General features: G+C 34.8%; 1 protein-coding gene and 1 long non-coding RNA gene across 2 annotated transcripts in view; both read right to left on the minus strand.

Moving 5' to 3' along the window:
* The window catches only part of LOC128987204 (ras-related and estrogen-regulated growth inhibitor-like), a 149,337-nt gene that overhangs the window by 87,180 nt on the left and 40,336 nt on the right, over positions 1-21,821 (minus strand). The gene's annotated exons all lie outside the window — the stretch shown is intronic.
* On the minus strand, positions 10,191-17,593 carry LOC128987205 (uncharacterized). Its single transcript, XR_008490207.1, has 3 exons — positions 17,351-17,593; positions 13,937-14,039; positions 10,191-10,408 (listed from the first exon to the last, which is right to left on the minus strand). It is a non-coding gene; the product is annotated as an uncharacterized LOC128987205 (long non-coding RNA).

Here is a 21,821-nt window from a genome sequence, read left to right on the forward strand (position 1 = left end):
GAAATTTGTTTCAATAACACTCACATGGAATTGTGAGTGTCCTAATTTTGTTTTTAAATGTTTTCCCTCCATCTCGAAACTAATTAAGTCACCAAAAGATTATTACCATCAACTACGTTACAATCTAAGTTAGAACTATGTTTGGAATAACTTGCAGTCAGGCTATTGACTACATGCATGCTCTTCATCGCAGACAACACACGACAAGTGCAATTCCTTTTTAAAATTCACTTTCTTTCTGGTCCACAACGAAAGTGAATGAGTATTAAACATCGGGGACTCCCAGTCGATCACGACTGTTATCTGCACGAGCTTGTGTGAAAGTGAACGTAAGGAACTTGATACTTGTACCTTGGCATTGGCATTGCACAGACTGTGGACGACCCAGATATAGACCAGAGACAGATCGCTCTATTTGCATACGCGTCATGTAGCAGCGGTGAAATATAGTGACACTAGAAATTGGAGATAAATCTTACTTAGAAACTACTGATCATTAAATTAACTCGGGAGTTGTTTGAATATTATGTTTGAAATATGGAGCATTGGCAGTAACAGCGATCCAAGTGCTAGGCTTGTCCAACAGCTATTGCTAGAGAGACGCTCCAATCAGGGAGCCGCCAAGGTTTATGATTTGTAGGGCTCTACTGATGTTCTTTTTAGTGTACGTTTTACTGCCTTCGAATTGTACAATAAAAACCAACACAACTAACTAATGTGGTTATATAACATCGTTATTCAACAGGTCAATACGTACAACATCTTTTGAGAATGTTTAGCATTTTAACTGCCTATTTTTATTTCAAATAATCTTTGTTATGTAAAATTATCATTGGTTATGGACCAATTGTTGAGTCGGTGGCTAAGTCGGTATCGTCGCGGACTTCGGGCCCAAGGCAGTAGTGTCGTGGGATCGGATCCTGGTCACTGCCACTAACTTTTATCAGTACAGTTCACCTTTGTACTGTACCGGCTCACCCCTTGCTTTGCTGGATACGTTCCACGCACAGATCTGTAGTCTATGTGGACGGGCAAGTGCAAGGTTAAAAGAGGCCGCCAACCTCTTAAATATATATATATATATATATATATATATATTTAAATATATGAAATTCACCATTGCACACGCAGCAATGTAAACAGAAAACTTATTAAGTCTTATTTGTCTAGTTCAAGGACACATTTCAAACGAAATCCAAAATTTTTTTATTGAGGCGAACTTATGATCTTATGGGCCTTTTGTTACAGTTATCTTCTAAAAACTAACAAGAATAACACAACAAAGATAAACAGGAAAGTTTGTAATATCAATCAGCTTGTCAAATTGGAAAAGTAACCATTTTAAGCTATTCCAGAAGTTTGGTTGGGTTAGGTAAGATAAGAACAGTGTCATCTAACCTAACCTCAGCAACCAAATTTCTCGAACGGCTTAAAATTTGCAGTATTTATTCTACTGTTTTGCCTGTTTTCTCCAAATTTATATGGAATGTGATTAAAAACCTTTTCTAAATATTGTATTCTTCATTATTTTTTACTTATAAAAGATAGTATTTTATCATTGAAAAACTATGTTTTGTACATTATTGTTCATTTTAACAAATTTTAAACCTATTTTTTAAGTTTTTACCTATAAAAGGTTTCAATAAGTTGTAGAAGCGTAATTGAAAAAATAGAGTTGTGGTCATTTATAGGTTTTGAATATAGTTTGAAACCCTACGGGACGATGTCCAGAGGGTTAAATATGGTTGTTTAGTAGTAAGTGTTTAGTTTAATTTACCGTATAACATTATGAATAATTACAGTAAAAAGGTTGGAAAATAAACCTAAAATGCAATCAAAACGTCTGATTCAATTAAAAGTTCAAATTCAAGATCTCCGAGGACTATCCAGATAACAGAAAACATAGGTGTACACGATTTAGAGAGTATGCTAGTGGAACTTGTCTTGAACTGTCAGTCAGTCACAGTGATGCTGGTTCAAGAGTGGTTACCTGTGACCTGAGAAACGTGCCACGACTTTGCCGAAACGTTACTTCGTGGATAGTATATTGTAGTTGAGAAACAGCGCTGACTGCCGTTATACTTGTGTTGAGATTGATTTATCAGGGAATACACTTATATAACAAACTGTCACGGCACGGTAGATAAAAACACCGGGAATCTACAGAAATACACCAAACATGAGTATTTCCGTACACAACATGGGAGTTTTGGCACGGCCTAATATTATTAACAGTGGTTCAAAAATTTTGTTGTGATTTTTTTTTACTTAAATATTTATACATTTTATTCTGATTGGCATTACATAAAATCCTAACTTGTGAAACGACTTTTAAGCTTTGGTTAGAATACAGTTAGGGACAATGATTAAGAAGTGAGAAAATCAGTTAAACTCTACTACACACAATTACCCAACTAAGTAAGGTTCTTTACTTTAGGGTAGGTATAATGTTGGCATAATTGTGCCATAGCTTTAGACAACATCAAGATAGTTGATGGATAAGCCATGTCAATGAACAAGTTATACGCTAAATGTAACATACATTTCACTCCGTCCGTTTGTGTTAGCACTACTTATATTAGTGGTTTTCCCTGCTAAGAGGAAAACACTATTTGCTGGGCTGTAACATAAAGGGATTAATCTTAAACGATGTGCTTAGAAAGAAATACTATCGAGCGTATGACATCAAACGAAACAAAAAATTAGGTCAAATTTAAATAAGGCAGTTCTTTGTTCTTGTCGGTATATTTGTCAAAAATGTTGCAAATATGGGCAATGAGATAAACACTCGAACAAAGCGTAATTCAGGGTACAAACAAATTCAGAGCGATGCAAGGGTATTAATATTAATGTCTAGATCAGAGGTGAGAGAAGACAATGGACATTAGCATCACTTGGAGATGCAACAGACGGTAGCTGCAACATATAGCAACAGACCCAGACATACTGTGGGCCAAGGTCCTAGCAAGGGGTCCTACGGTGCCCTGACCCCATCTGCGGTCGCCGTACTTGGATTCCAAACAACAATGACTGGTCCATCGATATGAAATAATTTCCAGACGACAATGGATCTATATAAGATACCAGTTTACATTTAAAGATTATGCAAGAAATTTAAAAACTTAACTTAACAATGATATGAATTTTAATTGCTTAATTTTGTTACGTTGTTGCCACTTAAAATATAAATACTCCCACCGCAGCATACCTGCAGACTAAGCGAATTTCCATTAACCTAATTGGATTTACACTAAAATGTCTCCTTAAAAATATCACATTTATTCCCTATTTAAATAGCATTAGTTTAACGAGTACTCTAGGTTTGCTGCAACAGGGAGGGCAAAACAGTTTTTTTTTTGTAAAATGTTAAAAGTTTAGTATGAAATTGATTCATTTTTCAAATGTGATCAAAATATGCTCATAAGCAAGCAAACAACAACAGTTTACTATATGAACATAAGAATAACATGGGAATTTTAAATTTTTTTTTTTTATTTACTCCGTAACCATTAGGCGCATAATAACGCTTCAATATACTAATTTTATTTAAGCTCTACAAAATGGTTTGGAAAGAGATTGCTAAATTTTATGTTTTTAGGGTCAAAAATAAGAAAACCAATTTTATATATGAATTTGAAAGGTTGGTTATTTTGGGCTCTAGGGACCTCGAAACGAAAAAGTAAATCTGCCCCAGGTCAGTGTCTTACCATGAGTAATAGCTTATTCCCTGTATGGTAAATTCGCTAAAAAAGTTAAAACAACTTTAAATAAAATTATGGAATGCTTAAGATGGCGTTTAAAATATTTCCGCTCATTGTTTGTATGAATTTATATAGTCCCAAATAGCAACATGACTGATAATTAGTTCCATTGTCCGTATACTTTTTTCAGGAGACTTGTTGGATTCGCCATTTTTTCACTGCTATCGTGTAAGCGTTCATAAATTCCATGGATGTAATTGGGGGAATAAAGCTTTACGAGTAGTTGTAAAACACAGGTTATAGTGATGTGAATGGTTTATGATCATAATTTATGGTATTTCAATACAAAAAAGACCATAATATTCTATTAGAAGCCAGAGTTCAGTCAATGTCACGGTACATCGACATTGCCACTCGTGGCTATTGTTAGAGGAAACATACAGGGGGGAGAAGAGAAAGGATGATTACGTGTAAAACGTAAAGAAAATTATACGTTTAAATATTTTATGTGGTATTAAGTTTATAACTGAAAGTAAATGTAAGAAATCGGAAACCCCTCTGAGGTGCCAAATCTTATTACAATAATTTAGTTGATCAATATAGAAGTGAATGTTAAACAGTAAAATCTTAAAGATCCTCATTCATTACGCTATCTACGGTTAAGTGTCAACAAACTAGCTAAACGAATTTCTAGTTGCTTGTTTGAGATATAATTCAAACGTGTTTGTAATTATTGATAGTTAAGACTTTGATTTACATTTAATTTAAATAACCTAAGGTGCAGTGAGTACGTAGGTTTGCAGCTACAAGGCAAGTGCAAATATGGTCATTCAGTTCGATGGCTGGCTTTCAAGAAGTACATAAAATACGTAAACAAGTTTTATTTTCATAAATTAATTACAGTGCGTTCAAACAGCCGTGGCACCATGTACAGTATAATCCTGCAACTATGAATAAGAGATTTTATTTACTAGGTGCACGCTCATTCTTCCCGTGTGTGGACGAAACGAAGGTAGTTAATAAGGCTAATAATAACTTAATAAGTTAATAAGGCTGAGCTTAATAAGGTTAGTTAAGGCGACCAGACTCCACCGTAGTACTCTAGGTTGGCGCACAAAGGACTAAACTGGATCGAGCAGGCATGCATGCTCGATGCTCAAACAGTGTCTTGCACTCTTGCAGAGCAGGAGATCATTTCGAGCATGCCTGAGGCCTTGATGCAGATGTGGTGAATGCTTATGGTCGTAACTTAAATGAAAAGTCAACAAAACACCATGGCCTCTGTTGGTTATATGTTCAGAACAGGCTGCCATATAGGAAATATTCAGTATCCAGAGAATTTGGTTTTATGCTAAAATTTAACAACTTATTCTTGGTGGAATTGACATCATATTATCTTTGGACTTGGGACAAAACTTAGCTGAGAACATCATTATCAGCAAACTAAAGAAAAGGGATTTTGAAAACTGTCTTTATGTCATTAATTAATATAGAGATCAGAAAATATCTACATTTTTGTGGATGTTTTCAAGTTAATTTAGAAAGAAATCTATATTCACCCCATAAAAGCCAGTTCACATGATCTAATCAAGACAGTTAGTAAAACTCAACCTGATGAGTGTTTATTGTATTCAACCAAATTACATTAATAGCGGAGCTTTACCTTAGTCGCATTAGAACTACATCGGAATCTCTGTATAGGAAATTTTCTCTGTATAGTAACCCTTTATCAAACAATAATATTATGATAGAGTGACTATGATAAATCGAAAAAAACAACAACAATAGATCTGACAATAGTAATTGTTTTTTTAGCTTTAAAAAATCTTCAGCTAGAATGTGGAATTTTGAAGTTTTCAAAGTAAAAAATACAACAATAAAATATATTTGCCCCATAACCCTCTAAGAAAGCCTGTTCTCATCATCTGGATAGGAAGCTTTCACTTTCATGCTAGATAAGTCTTCACTCTCTTACATCCAGTCATATCATCAGAGTTACATCCAGAGTGTCATCAACAGTTCAGCCACTTTTGATTTAATCCCAGGATGATAATTTTACCCATAGCATCGAGGAATTAAAGACACAATATATTTCTTTGTTTGTTTTAAAGCTCTTTTTAACACATCCACTAAACCCATTGGATTTTCAAGTTAAATCCCATACAACTCCCGTGAAAGCATACTCTCATGGTCCAGCTAGGATGCTTTGTGTAAATCAATTATATTATATATGTGTTCACTCTCTTATATACAATCATATCAAAAGTGGGGGTTTATCAACCATAGTCATTATAAATTTCATGGGATACTATTTTTTCCTATATACTACCACCGTAACCCTTCATCGGGGGAAGTCACAATATACTACTTTGTTTTTACACATCCACTAAACCCAAGCAAGGAATCTTAAGGTTTTCTGAGTGTATAGTTACAAAAATTCATATTTACCCCATAGGATGATGCTTTGTCAATGATGCTTTTCGAAACTCATTATATTGGATATGTATTTACTTTTGTATACCCAGTTTCATCCTAAGTACAGTAGACTCCCTCTTATTTGGACCCTCGGGACCGAGACCAGTCCGGATAATGGTTTTTCCGGTTAAACCGATGTCCCCAAAATCTCGTTAAAACGGACTGTTTAAATGCATACTCTATTAAAATTAGGAGAGCATTGTAATTAGACACATAATCATTGGTCTCAAATCATTCCCATAAGAACAATCGTTTCTGTACCGCCCACTTCCTACCGATCTAGTCCGGTTAAACCGATGTGCTGATAAAAATTATCCAGATTAAGAGATGTCACTTCTACCAAGTGTAGTCCAGTTAAACCGATGTCCGGTTAAAAGGTGTCCGGATAAGAGGGAGTATACTGTAGAGCAATATTGTGGTGTTGTTGCATTAAAATAACATGTGAACCCCTTTTAGCAAATTTCCCTATAGGAAAGTGTAACTATTAATGTAGGTGGCACGGTAAGACCTGGAGCTGGGACCGATATACTTTTCCATTTTGTTGTCCTCCGGGGGCCAAAAACATTATTAGTTCAAATATATATAAATCAATTAAGTAATTTTTGTCCGACTTGGATTAAATTTGATTTGAAGGTGTAAGGCGAAATAAACTTCAATGATTTTGCGAACCAGCATAATCGGACTATCGGAACAGGGTTTTACAACCGTGACGGTTTTATGGGGTAAAAATAGGTTTTTATAATTTTTGACTCTCAAAACACAAATTTTCCTAATTTCTCTCTAGACCATTTTAAAGAGATTAAAAAACAAATAATTTAGTATACCAAAGTGTTTTTGTAACTTACGGTTATTGGTTATGGAGAAAATTCCCAAAATTGCAAGTTTAAAATTTCTATAGTATTCTTATAGAGAATATTGTAAAAAGTTTTGCTTGTTTATGAAAATCATTCGGTCAATCTTGGAAAATTTATTAATTTTACACGTAGCTACTAAACTGTTACTAAAAACAGTAAAAACACACTTGATTAGCCTCACTGTAGCAGCAAACCTAGGTACTCGTTAAACCTAATCTATAAGTATAAAAGAGGATGTTTGTATATTTGGCAGTGATAAACTCAGACACCGCTGAACCGATTGCCACGAAACTTGGTACATACGTGTAGAATTTCATGGAATAGGTTTATACACCATCAATTTCGTGATCCGTCCAATCGGCTCCGCCCCAGTGGCTCTGGAGTTTCCCATGTTAACCTTATGAGAAATGGAATTAATGAATCTTAACAGCTGTTTCAATTAAACAAGATGGTTCTGTTCTATGATGTTCAATAGCATTAAAGTTACAAGTATTACCAACAGAGTGCAGCACTATTATTTCTTTTACATTTATGACAACAGCTAATTTGCAACCAAAAGGTGAGTGAGCATAGCGAACGAACTTCAACCTAGAGGCGAGTTAGCGTAGTGAACGAGCTAACCTGAAGGCAAGTGAGCGTAGCAAACGAGCTAACCTGAAGGCAAGTGAGCGCAGCGAACGAGCTCCAACCTAAAGGTGAGTGAGCATAGCGAACGAGCTCCAACCAAAAGGTGAGTGAGCGTAGCGAACGAACTTCAACCAGGACGTGATTGAGCCATGCGAACGAGATCATCTTGAAAATTAAGAAGTTAAACGGGGGAAAGCCCGCGGGTTACAGCTAGTGTTATTTAAATAGATTCATTTAAAATAAATTCAGGCAAATGGAAATTCGCTTAGTACCTACAGTATGCAGGTTTGCTGTGGCGAGGGTATTTTACCATTTTTTCTACAACCATTCATTAGACAATAGACATGAAAAACTAATTTGTTTGAATATCATCCATAAAACCCCATGAAATTTTGATGATTTTACAGTCAAGTGAAAAATCCCATATTCACCCCATACCTCTTTGAAACATGACCAGAAACACACATTACAAGGTCATGTGAACATGGTGGCAGGTTAACATGAAGACTGTAAAACTATTTAGAATACACGTTATATATAAATATTTTTTTTTTTGGGAGAGGAGGGAAAATGCTCTTACGCACACAGGTAGCCAGCCTGTAGTGTGAGACTCCTGAATCTATCACAGACTACTCACTAAAAAACCCCCTCTACTCTGTTGGACACAGACCTGGAATTGTTTGTCACATTACTTCAAGTCAGGCCAACATGTGACCTAAGCCCTCACAGGCCCTCAGGGCCCTCAGGGCTCTCACCGTTTTTTTCATTTAGATACTTCATGACCTACACCGCATCCCGGTCAAGGTCGAGCTTCTTGACCGGAGAATACCCTAGATGTAATGTGACACACAGGTCCAATTGTCCTCACCCTCCGTGATCATCGGTATGACCGTGTCCACTGACAGCAGTCCTACTACTTGTTGAGCCCTTATGAAAAAGTTTATATATGGCCATATAAATTTTTTTTTATCTTAGATTAGATATGATCATATATGGAATCCCCCATATATGGAAATTTTTAAATAAAAAAAAATAAATAAAAAAATTTCAATTTAACATATTTTAACATGAAATAGTATAAACTATGCATTAAAACCATAATTAAAAATTTTTAATTCGAAAATTTCAAACAAAATTTTAATTAGCCGACTGGGATTTGAACCCGGGACTCCAGCGTGGGAGTCTGCCCCTTTAACCACTACACCACAACCGCTTCATAACATATATCTTAACAACACCCATTACGAGTAACAGAAGCTGTATTTGGTCTCGTAAAATAAGATTTTCTTAGACATTTTATGTCATTTGAAGAATGTTATTATTAATATAGCCTAAATACGGGACATAGATATTTGCGGCTGTTTGATAGGCAAATATAATATTCTCTTTATTTAGGCCTACTACACTTGCAATTTTAAAATTATACGTCAGTTTTAAAGTTTGTTGCGTTATAATAAAATTGTACAATAGATGTATGTACAGGATTTTGTCATCTGGGTTAAAATCTGGATACTTTATTACTTTACTACTAATTACTTTAAATGAGAAATGCCTATTTTATCTGCCCCCCTACTGTACCACATTTCAACTCAATCAGTTCAGTAGTTTGTGCTTGCGAGAGCAACAAGAAAATACACAATCTCACAAACTTTAAGATGTATAATATTATATATAACCCAGATAGCAAAAAATACTTGATTAAAGCTTGAAACAAGTTTGATTTGTCAAATCTGCAAACTTGAAACAAGTTTGCTCGGATGGGCCCGTAAACTTGATTCAAGTTAATATCATGCGACGAAGTTCCCGCTCTTCCAGTTTGAATAAAACTTGAAACATCTAATTTGAATAAAACTTGAAATTTCTAATTTAAATAAAAATTGAAACATCTAATTTGAATAACACTTGAACTATCAAATCTAAATATAAATTAAAAAAATACTTGATTCAAGCTTGAAATAAGTTTGGTTTGTCAAAACTGCAAACTTGAAGGATCGGGTTTGTAAACTTGATTCAAGTTAAAATCATGCGTCGAAGTTCCCGCTCTTCCAGTTTGAATAAAACTTAAAAGATCCAATTTTAATAAAACTTGAAATATCTAATTTGAATAAAAATTGAAACATCTTATTTGAATATTAATTGAAGAATACAAGAAATAATTCTTTTTTAGCCACTTACAAGCTCTTTTTTTATTTCTGAAAATTTAATTCATATGCTTTTACCAGGATTCACAGTCTTACATGTAATAAAAATTTCACATTTTTTAGGTTGAGATGCATAGCACAATATAATCTTCCAATATTTCAGATAATTTTTCACAATCACAACATAATCTAATAACTTCAATGCCTCTAGTTGTTACATGCTAAGACACTTCTCTAAATAAAAAAGCGAGATACCATCTAAAAACTTGTTTTCATAAAAGAGCAGGAAAACATGAGTTATTATAGTTTTCAACCCTACAATTTTACATATTATTACTATTCAGTACGTAGAATTCAGAATTCTTTGAAATTAAAAATAAAACACAAGAGATAATTTGTCTAAATAGATTTATATTGAAGATTTACATAACACATTCACATTTGAAAATGCCTCGATCGTATCTTTAACTTTCAACAAACAGTTCCCTCAAAAATTCCTCTTTTTACGATTACTTAAATAATACAGAGTAAGTTATCTATTCAACAAGATCTTCATCCCCATTGAGTGGAACTTCTTCCCCACTGTCCACAGTGGCAGGTTTTTTTCCCTCTGAAAAAAGTCAAAACAAATAGAATCAATATTAAATTTAAGGATAATCAACCAAAATGATTAATTTTGTATCTGGTATAAAAAAAATAGGCAAGTAAGCAACATTTTAAACTAACACAGTTTAACTCACAACCAGTGTAGGCCTGTTTAGTGAAAATTAATTTATTCCTACAATGATATACAAATACAATATATGATCTTCCCAATAATATTAGTATTAATTATTAATATGTATAAAACACAATTACATTTTTATTGTCAAAAAATGCTAAACACAAGCCCAGGATTGTTTTCACATTACTTCAGGCAAAACCTAAGCGTTGCGGCATTATCACTTCGATAAAATAATTAGGTAAATCTGCGGGATTTTATTTTACGGTTTAAGTATAAAACTAGTTGAGCAAAGCTCACTTTCCCTCACTTTGAAACTTCTTTGTAAGAGCATCAGAATGTAATGGCTTGAACAATTGATATGAAATTTGGCCAACAGCTAAAGAATACTGAGCACAATGTTTAGGTAAAAAATATTTGCAAATTTCCTTCTGGATTTTATTTTATGCGTCACGCAATTTCGCTTGTTATTTTAATATAAGTTGAAAGAAAAATTATATTGGGTCTATGACATATGGGTTTATCTCGTTTCATTTAATTAAGATAAACATATGTTAATTGTTTGTAACTGTTTTGTTTACATTTCAATGTTTACTTTCATCCTAGGTTAAAGTTGGAATGTAACAGTTTATCAATGGAAGTAACAGTTTTGCTATATTTGTTTTGAGCATGCCTCAAAGGCCACGTCGTAATATTGGTCGACGCACCAATAACGCAAATATTGTAAGAGAGTGGCGTCGTGAACAAGAAGAACCAGATGAAGCAGTGGTAGAAGAAGCTGATAATGATAGGCAGTTAGCTAATCAATTCCAACATGAATTAGATGCACTAAAATTTTACATTTGCACTAACTGTCATCACCAACAACTAACAGCTTCAAGCAATTTTTTGGTGTTCAAACCAATCACCAAAAGTTCGCGTTGTCGTTCAAATGCAACTAAATTCACGGCGTTAAATAATATGGACGAGAGGTCGTCCAGTGGTCGAAACTCGACCAAAAATATGTAATGTACTCACTTATCTATTTTCACCCCACACTGTAAATAAAACATGTGATTGGAGTTTCCTCCATTTGTTTTGATTTTCTGTTTATATTTCGTTGTTATTTCGTAACCAGCATAGCAACGCATAAGATCCATGTTAATTTTTTCAAATTTTTAAACTCATTTTTTGTGCTTATCTGTGAGCCTATTTAAATTTATAAAGGGATTCTGCACACCTACAGGAAAATAGCTTTCCAACGGTATGCGTAGATTTTCCCTACGATTCACACGAGCTGAGAAAAAAGGTTTTAAAGAAACATGCTTGCCTATTAATATATAGACGAGAGCACGCCCCGTGGTCGAAAAATCGACCAAAAGTATGTATTGTACAAATTTCTCTATTTTCATCCCACACTGTAAATAAAACATGTGATTGGAATGTCTTCCATTTGTTTTGATTTTCTGTTTATATTGTGTTGTTATTTTGTCATCACCATAGCAACCCATAAGACCCATGTTAATTTTTTAAAATTTCAAATTCATTTTTTGTGCTTATTTTTGAGCCTATTTTAATTTATAAAGGGATTCTGCACACCTACAGGAAAATAGCTTTCTGACGGTATGCGTAGATTTTCCCTACGATACACACGAGCTGAGAAAAAAGGTTTTAAAGAAACATGCTTGCCTATTAATATATAGATAGATGTGTCAAGTGTCCCGAACGAATGAACTGACCTGACGATTGTAGAACAAATGTTGATTGCACGAGTACATCCCGCTATGCGCATTTACAAAGTACAAGCAAATGGTCAGGCTTTTATCAATTCTTATTCTTAACTAAATAAATGAACTATCAGATAAATTTGTCATTCTTTAGAACCTAAATAATATCGGGCAAACAAACGGTGAATCTGTTGAAAGGGAACATATTGTAGGTTGTTAGCTGCTTTAGCCATTAATCTTCAAATAATGCTTCGCTCATTTATGCGTCTAAAGTGTAACGGCAGACCACCCTAGTGAAAGTTCTTCGTTGGTTATCCTAAATATAGCCAAGATATTTGTTACAAATCTTGCTCATACTTTACAAATATATATAAGCTTTAATTTACTGTATAAATTAATCCAGGTAAGCCCAGCATTGCTATGAAACATGAAAACCCCTCTACAAGAATAAAAATACTAGCATTTTTCTTTTGGCGAATTTTCCTATAGGAAAAAATCTATTACCGTAGGTGGCATGGTAAGACCTAGGCCCGGAACCAATTAACTTTTTCATTTTGATGTCCCCAGAGCCCAATAACACCATTCGTTCACATTTTTATATATGTATATATAGATTATATGTCCGTGAACACGATAACTTGTGTAGGCTAAGTTAATTTTTGTCCGATTTTGATGAAATTTGGTTTGAAGGTGTAAGGCGGGATAAACTTGAATAAGTTTGCGAAACAGCATGATCGGACCATGGGAACGGGGTTTTATGGGGTAAAAATGGGTTTTTCTAATTTTTGACCCTTTAATCACAAATTTCCCTCTCCAAACCTTTTTAAAGAGCTTAAAAAAACAAATGATTTAGTATATCAAAGTGTTTTTGTACAATTATTGGTTACGGAGAAAAAAAATATATATTTTAAAATTCCCATGTTATTCTTATGGAGAATATTGTAAAATGTCGTAGTTTGCTTGTTTTTGACCAAACTTGGTAAATTTATTTATTTGATACTAAGTAATTAATATTTTACTAAAAAACACACTTTTTTACCCTCCTTGTAGCAGCAAGCCTATGTACTCATTAAAGCTAATGTTAATTAAATACATTTAATTGAAAATCAATTCAGGCAAATGGAAATTCACTTAGTCGGCAGGTTTGCTGCGGCGGGGGTATTTTTTAGCTTATACAGTACTTGAGTAATCATAATGATAAACAATAAAAAACATTTTTATGAAAAACCATTATGCAGTAGACTCCTTTTTACCCGAACACCTAGTAACCAGACTGCACTCAGCAGATATAATTCTTAAACCAGACAATTTTTATCAGTACGGTTTAACCACCCTGGATCGGCAGGAAGTGAGCGGTGCTGAAACAACTTGTCTTGTAGGATAGATTTGAGACTCTTCATCACATGTCTTACGATTAAAATATTTAAAAGGTATAAAGTCTTGGCATCTTGTGTTTTGTTTACAGTAATTATCCCAAAGTGTCTATAGTTTGGCTATTTTTACAGAATTAACATTATTGGCTTAAATATATTTTGCATTAGACTTTAATCATGTAACAAGTATGCAGTTGTAAGTATGTTGTTGGGCACGTCAGTTTCAAGTGTCTCCTTCCCTGTATAATTGAGTCCACTGTACAGTATTATTAGGCTACCAATGGAATTCTATTAATGGTGAGTTGAATAGTTAGTTAGTGACAATTTTTTATCCTTACCTTCTTTCACATCTGGTTTTGGCTTGTTGAAGCCACTTAGCAAAAACGCTTGTAACTTTGGCTTCCGTGACTTCACTTATGCCCAACATTTTCTGTGCAGCAGCTAAAAAAAAAAAAAAAAATACTTAAAATGAACTTAATACAGAATAGTAGCCTACATTTAACCCCTAAGACCTAAAGTTTGTCTTCCCATTTCAAACATGGGGTTAAGTTTAATTTCTGAAGTTCAAGATTTTACTTTCATATTAGGTATCCTTAATATTTTAATAAATCAATTGTTTAACAAGTTCACTACTGATCGGTACTTGCGCCGGTAGGGCGATCAAAATAGACCGATCCTAATATTCAACGTCACTGATGGACTAAAGGTAGTAAATTATTCAGTAGCGATTATCAGTAGCGATTATCAGCAAGTTTGGTTAGTAAGGTTAGGTTATGACAGTTTAATTTTTATATTACACAAATTATACATTTTTTTATTTTTTTACTCTCATTTTGTCCGTATTAAAATTCCGCAGGTGAAATAAAAATTGTGCCACCCCTACAGTGCCTATCTTAACCGCTTCTGGTTAAAAAAAAATCCAGCTGTAGGCCGATGTGTATAACTTTATTTAGAAGATCTTTATTACATAACCTGTGAAACTTAAGCCTAGACCTAAGTTATTTAAGTTATAAAATATTTATATTATTTATGTTAAAACACCCAGGTACAGTTCTGCAACAAACCTACAAAAGGCCTATTTTATATCATCAGATGCAACTTTTATTCGATAATTAAACTTAGGTAACCTTAAAATATTAACTTAAGTTAAGTTAGGATTATGTTATTTTCCCATAAAATACTTAAGTAAAGTTATAACTTTAAATCTTTGACTCAGATTAAAATGTTTCATTCAATGTAAATTATTAAGTTTAACTTAGGTCAGAGTTTCTCAAGGTGTTGTCCGCAAGCATTTTTTTGTGGGGAATGTGGGGTCCACGAAAAACATTTTAATCAAATTTATTTTTATATGTATTGTATACTAGCAGAGTACCCGTCCTTCGTACGGGGTTGGCGTATAAGTATAAAATGCTTATTGCAGTTATACTCGTGCTTTGTGTTTGCAATGGGGGAGGACACAGTTTGAGTAAATTTGGTTCTTTTAACTTTACGGTAATTTACACATCTACTATAGCCATAATAATGTGCTACCACTTTACCTAAACAATAGAGACGAATAAGTTACCAAATATTCGCACAATCACAAATTATTTATAAATAAAAAACTTAAGCATAACTGTAAACAGTCCTATTTTTTGTCAGTTCCCATTGTGTATCATAGCTTTTTGTTGCTGCTTGGGTCAAATAAGCTGTTGTCATATATGAAAAAAATTTTAGTTCTGCACCCTATTAGTAAACACTATAACTTTTTAGTACTATTGAATATCATAGAACCAACTCGTGTAGTTGAAACCGCTGGTAAAATTATTTTATTCATTTTAAATTTGAATACTGATAAGGTTAACATGGAAATCTCCAAAGCCACTGGGGCGGAGCCTGAATGGGTCTTTGAGATAAGAATATGTCTATATGTTAATTGGGAACGAAAGCTATCATCATACCGAATTTCAGCTCGATCCGACCAGTAGTTACTTAATGCGTGATTGAACTTCAAACAAACAAGCAAACACACAAACTTTCACATTTATAATATTAGTAAGATTATATTATACTAGCGGAAAGTAAATAAAAGAAACGTCTTATAACACTTAAAACATATATTTACGCTTATACTGTTACTCACAATACGGTAAATATACAAAACAGATGGTAAGTGGTGATCGATTTCAATTGGACACTCCAATCGAAATCGATCACCACTTACCATCTGTTTTGTATATTTACCGTCTTGTGAGGAACAGTATAAGCGTAAATATATGTTTTAAGTGTTATAAGACGTTTCTTTTATTTACTTTCCGTAAATTTAATAACACGTAAAATGCTGATCAAGAAGTTATTTAATTATACTAGCCTATTTTGCTATAGGCTAAAGGATTAAGATTAAGAAATATGCAAAAAAACTTAAACCTAAATAAATAACCTAGCCTACTTATTTATTTAGGTTTAGGTTCCTTTGCATTTTTCTTAATTTTGATTTTAATAAGTAGCTTAAACTAGCCTACAGTTTTCTATTTATATCCTAAATAATGATATCTAGTGATACGCATCCGTTCCAAACCCTATCACTCACTCCTATCCTATCACCACGTATTTTCTATCGATCGTCTATTGATACTTCCCCTAGGGTCAAGTAGAGCCTCGTCTTCTAACTCCTCCCTGAGGAGATAGTTTAAAAAGTTACAACACGCACTCATGACCTCACCATTGTGAGTGCTGATGAAAAATCGTACGACGACCGTAAATCAATCGCTCTAAGCAAAACGGTCGCCGTAACAGCGATAGTAACTGAGCGATAATCGCTGTGCGACTATCGCTACAGTCCCTCCAAGCAAAATAGGCCTTAAGTTAAGTGGACTAAATCAAAGTAAGTTAACCTAACTTAATGCCAATTTTTAGTTTAATGGAGAAGAAATTTTGTAGCCTACCTATATCAGAAACTAATCGCCTGAAAGCTTACCAGACTCTTACTGCGATTAAACGTAGGTTACTGCTATTTATCTGACAGTGTCACTAACAAAGTAGCTGCTTAAATACTTATCGAGTAGGCTACTGAAGTAACTTAGCTTTAAGTCCCTAGCCCTAAGTTATAAGTTACCTACACATTAAAATATCATGGTATAAAATATGGCATTAAGTTAAGTCTAAAGCCGGGTTTTCCTAGACGCGGAAGAGGAGCGCGGAGAGCGGAAAATCGATTAACATGGCATTCCGCTCTGCTTCCTAGGAAAACAGTACCGGTAACATTAAACTATTTAAGACAAGAGGAGTTCACTCTCCACGGTACTTTCTCCCCGCCTAGAAAAACCGAGCTTTATAGAATAGACTACAACGTAACTTAGGCCCATTATGGCTAATCTAGGCTATAACCTACCATAGTCTATACTATGAACAGCGAAGACAATGCCTAGGCCTAAGTTAGACCATACCAGTACCACAATACCTAAGTATCTTACATGGAGAGCTTGATATCCAAGCTGGTAAAAAAAATATGTTTTTATGCATACAAACAACTCAAAGTTAGGCCGATAAGTTGACAACATTTATTTTTTAGGCTAGGCTACTCATTGCACGTAGGCTTACCAACTCAAAAGTGGCTGGCTTTAGGCTATAACTTACTTGGCTCTTTCAAAATTTTCACTGATTTTGAGTTTACTTAATTTCTTCCTAGGCTATTCTTGTAATTAACTTAAGACGATTTGATTTTGTTAGTCACAATCCTTGAGTTTACTTAGTTTGTGCTAATAAGAACTTACCTTGATGGATAAGAAGAAATAGGCCTAGATGAAACTTAATAACAAATCAGCTTAAACAATATAATATAATAACTTGAACAACTCAGCACCAGAATATCGATATTCTCAACTCAATGAGAGAGATTGAGAATGAATCACTCACAAATACACAATAAACAAAACAAAGCAATATGGCCGATGGCGTCTTCAAGTGTCGGTCCCACCGTTAGCGTCGTTCCCGCTCGGAATTATGGGTAACTTACACTCGACTCCAATTCGAATCCAACGTGATACTTAAAAGCTGTAATTTCAAACCAACGTAAGCCTAATGGAAGTGCATTGTGGGTAATACTTCACTCGATTCGGATTTTAATCCAATGTGATATTTCAAAGCTGTTAATACAAGCAAGTGCAAGCGTAATGGTTAGTGTGTTGTGTATACTCGAATCCAGTTTGAATCTAATGTGACATTTCAAAGCTGTTAATTCAATCCACTGTAAGCGTAATTCAAGTGTGTTACACAAAGTTGACATTTGACTCGAGTTTGAATCTAAAGTGACAATTCAAAGCTGTAATTTCAAGTAAAAGCAATCGTAATTCAAGGCTTGAATCAAGCTTACGTGCTATCTGGGAAGGGTGTCCCGGAACTCTCTACCAATATTTTAGGGCATTGTTCCTGGGTAAGAAACATATCTAAATATCATATTTAAATTGTCCGGAAGTCCTTATTTACTCAGATAGCCGCCATTTTGTTTTTTTCACTTATTAATTTTTTTCTGAAGATTGGTTAAACATACGAAGTTGTAACTTTGCACAAACCTATATGACAACTAGACAAAGCTACAAAAAAATTATGACGATTTTTCAAATTCATATAACAAAATGGCGGCTGTTTAAAATTTTGTTTCTTAAATTACTCAAAAACCGTTGATGTTACAAACTTTACAAGACTAACTTTTTTAAGACAATTTTATTACAAATCGATCGACACCTTAATCTTTAAGATCGGACGAGTATTAACTGAGATATGGCAGTGATACGTGACCGCTTTCAGCATGCGCTGCAACTAATATCCGGCGGTCACGTATCACTAAAACTGCCATATCTCAGTAAGTAATTTTAAGACGATTTTATTCTTGTGATTTTTTTCATAAACCTAACCGTTTCAAAGATAATAATGGTTTAAGTTGTGAAATTTTTAATGGTTTTCAAACAAAACAGCTGGCATGCTTGCTTAGGCCTTTATCAAAACTCTTTCTCATGCAGAAATTTCAAAACTTTAACCATTATTATCTTTGAAACGGTTAGGTTCATGAAAAAAATCACAAGAATAAAATTGTCTTAAAATTACTTTTTCTACCAGGATACATCATCAAATACAGGGTGTTCCATAAGAAAAATCAAAGTTGGCGGCCATATTGGAAAAATGGCGGCTAAAATAATTTTTTTGATTTGACTATAATTTTTATAATAAAAAATCCAAGGGACTTACCATTTAACTTTTTTTGATATCTCTTATAGTTTTCGAATAAAACGGCTGGCACACTTATATCAATCACCCTGTATGGACAATCATTTCATATATAGAAAACATGTATGGCCATATATGGCCAATAATTCCATATATAGACTACATATATGACCATATATGGACACCACCATATATGAATACAACCACATCTGGCCATATCTGCTTCCATATATGGCCATATTAAACCATATATGGCTTTATAAAAACATATATGGAATTTTGATATAGCCATATATGGCCAGAAATTACTTTTTTATAGGGGAGCCTCTAGGCGGGGCCTTTCCCAACGCTGGCATTGGAAAAAGGTATGTTCCACGTCATCGGGAATGCCTGAGCAGTATATGCAATTGGGTGACACGGCTTTGCCCATCTTGAACAGGTACGACCGGAAAAAGCCGGAGAATACACGTTATATAGCGGACATGTTAGCTACAGCACTAACGCTGCCTACTCGAGTGGCCCTAACTATGTGACGGTATTACAACTGCCACTTATTAACATAATTCCTATATAGGATTCCCACATTTTACAGTACTAAAGCTGAAGGTGTATTTAATGTATTTTAATCCATTGTATTTTTATGGATTCAGGTGTGTCTCAGTGTAGACTAATGGAATTGACGTAGTCCCTACTGCATTTTGGGCACGTCTACAGGAAACCTGATGTCTAAGTCTGGACTTGAGATGAAAACTCTCCTACAAAGCATTACATGTCCGCTCTACATAGTGTCTTATCATAACCGCTCTATTGTCGTGTACTGGTTTAGGAGCTACCATATATGCTTAGTTGTGTTTAAAAAAATGTTTAAACCATCGCATCTCCTGCCACGTGCGGGATAATGTCAGAAGGTTCATGATTACGAATTACATGATGCCGACATCCATCACCAGATGACTTAAGGCTATGGCCCTAACACAATCAGTGAGATAAAATTGCGCGCATGGGTAATGGAGTGAACATGACCGTGAAATCCTTTTATGGGGATAGCCCAACTCTGCGCGGTGGTCAAATTTATGCCAGAAAAAGTTTCATGGTCCCGAAGGGTCCAGTCCAACTCCGCACGGTGGTCTCTTTTAGTGTATAGTATAACTCCGCTCGGTGGCCACATCTAATCTCTATGCTACCTTGTGATTTCTGATGAGATATTACGTGTTTAATACAGGGTGACACAAAGGAACCGGACGTTTTTTAAACAGCTGTTCCATTGTTGTCGAACGTGGTAGGAAGATTGAAGTTATGTCATTGCCTTCAGTGAGGCTTGCCATTTTTGTTGAAATAGCTCAGTGGAACCTAGACCATTACGTTTTCGCATACGATAGTTTGGTCCGAAATGGTGAATCCGTCGTCAAATCCAGCGGGAATTTAGTCGAAATTTAAATATTGAACGCCATTGACCGGTTCCAAGCCGAACTACGCTATTAAGATGGGTTTCAGGGTTCCGAACAACTGGGAATACAACAAGAAATAAACCACCAGGCCTTGTTAGAACTTCGAGAACACCCGAAAATATCGCCTGAGTGAGAGCAGTATTGAATGAATGTTTCCTAACAAGGTGATTTCTCGCTTTGGTGACATACCGTGGCCACCAAGATCACCTGGCTTGTCCAATAGTGATTATATCCTTTGGGGGTTTCTTAAGGAGCGTGTTCATGCTCACAAACCACACACTCTAGAGGATATGAAGTTTGTAATCATAGAAGATATCAATGGCATTGAACAAGACCTCCTGACCCGAGTTTCAGATGATTTTCAGGCCAGAATGAACATTTGTAGATAAGTACATGGCCGCCATATGCATGACGTCATTTTCAAAAAATGACTGTATTGTAACAAATGGCAAATGTTAACCTCACTATGTACAGTATTAAAACCAGTTTATTCCTTTTAACTACTGTGTACTGCTTATTTAAAAAACGTCCGGTTCCTTTGTGTCACCCTGTATAAGGTATTCCATATACATACCGCGTGTCCCCAATGTTACACTTTTATTTGTTCTTAGCGACTGTACTCATGTGACAAGTTAGGTTTGGTTAGGTTCATTATAGGTAAATTCAAATGAAACATAAGTATTCTATTTTGTATTAATTAACTTTATTCTATTAGTTACTGTGGTTTCGTACATTTTAAAGTGTACATTTGTAACAATTTCGAACTTCAAATACAAGCCTGACGGCTGTGAGAGCCAAAATTGACCACCGTGCGGAGTTGGACAGTCAGTTTTGACATATTTCTGACCACCGCGCGGAGTTGGAAAAGCCCCCTTTTTCTTTAGTGGTCTTTGGTGAGAAGTTTGAGTACCCAACAAAAAAACCAAATAAACCTCAGTCATTTAGCAATGAATATCAGCTTTCTATACTTTAATACTTTTTGATGAAATGGCGACCATACAAAGTAGGTATTTTAAGCCAAGTATGAATGGAGATGAGTGTAGGATGAGTGGCGCGATCTTGTAGTCTTGTTAGTGACTAAGGCCGACATATTCCTTAGACACAGCTGTTAATTAATAGCCCATACAGCTAATGGCAACTAAGAGACCTACAGTTTATAGTGGAATCCGAACCACATTTTCGCCTTGGTATATACAAATTGGTCTAACTATCAGGATAGTACTGCGGATAGTCGTAGTACTCACTCGTGCGGACGTTACTCCACACCAGAGAGTATCGCCATAGACTAAGCAACACAAGGGAGTATGTTTTATCTATGGTATCGCATCCACAGTGCATGCCTGTAAATATCCACAATTCGTGACCTCCTAGTAGCTGGGAGATTAAAAAAAATATAATAAATCCCAGCACCTGATCCCGTGCTGGGAGATAAAAACTCGCAACGGGAGATTTAATGGATTCCAATTCTTAAAAACACAAAGCGAAGCGTACGCCTACATGTCAGTTACAGAGCTGGAAGTTCAGAAGTTGTATTTCATTTTGTTTACAAAGAAGGTTAATATATGGTCAGGAG

This window comes from Macrosteles quadrilineatus, unplaced genomic scaffold (assembly GCF_028750875.1).
Source record: "Macrosteles quadrilineatus isolate MER2022 unplaced genomic scaffold, UCM_ALF_1.0 Scaffold_2__2_contigs__length_208266976, whole genome shotgun sequence".
NCBI lineage: Eukaryota > Metazoa > Arthropoda > Insecta > Hemiptera > Cicadellidae > Macrosteles > Macrosteles quadrilineatus.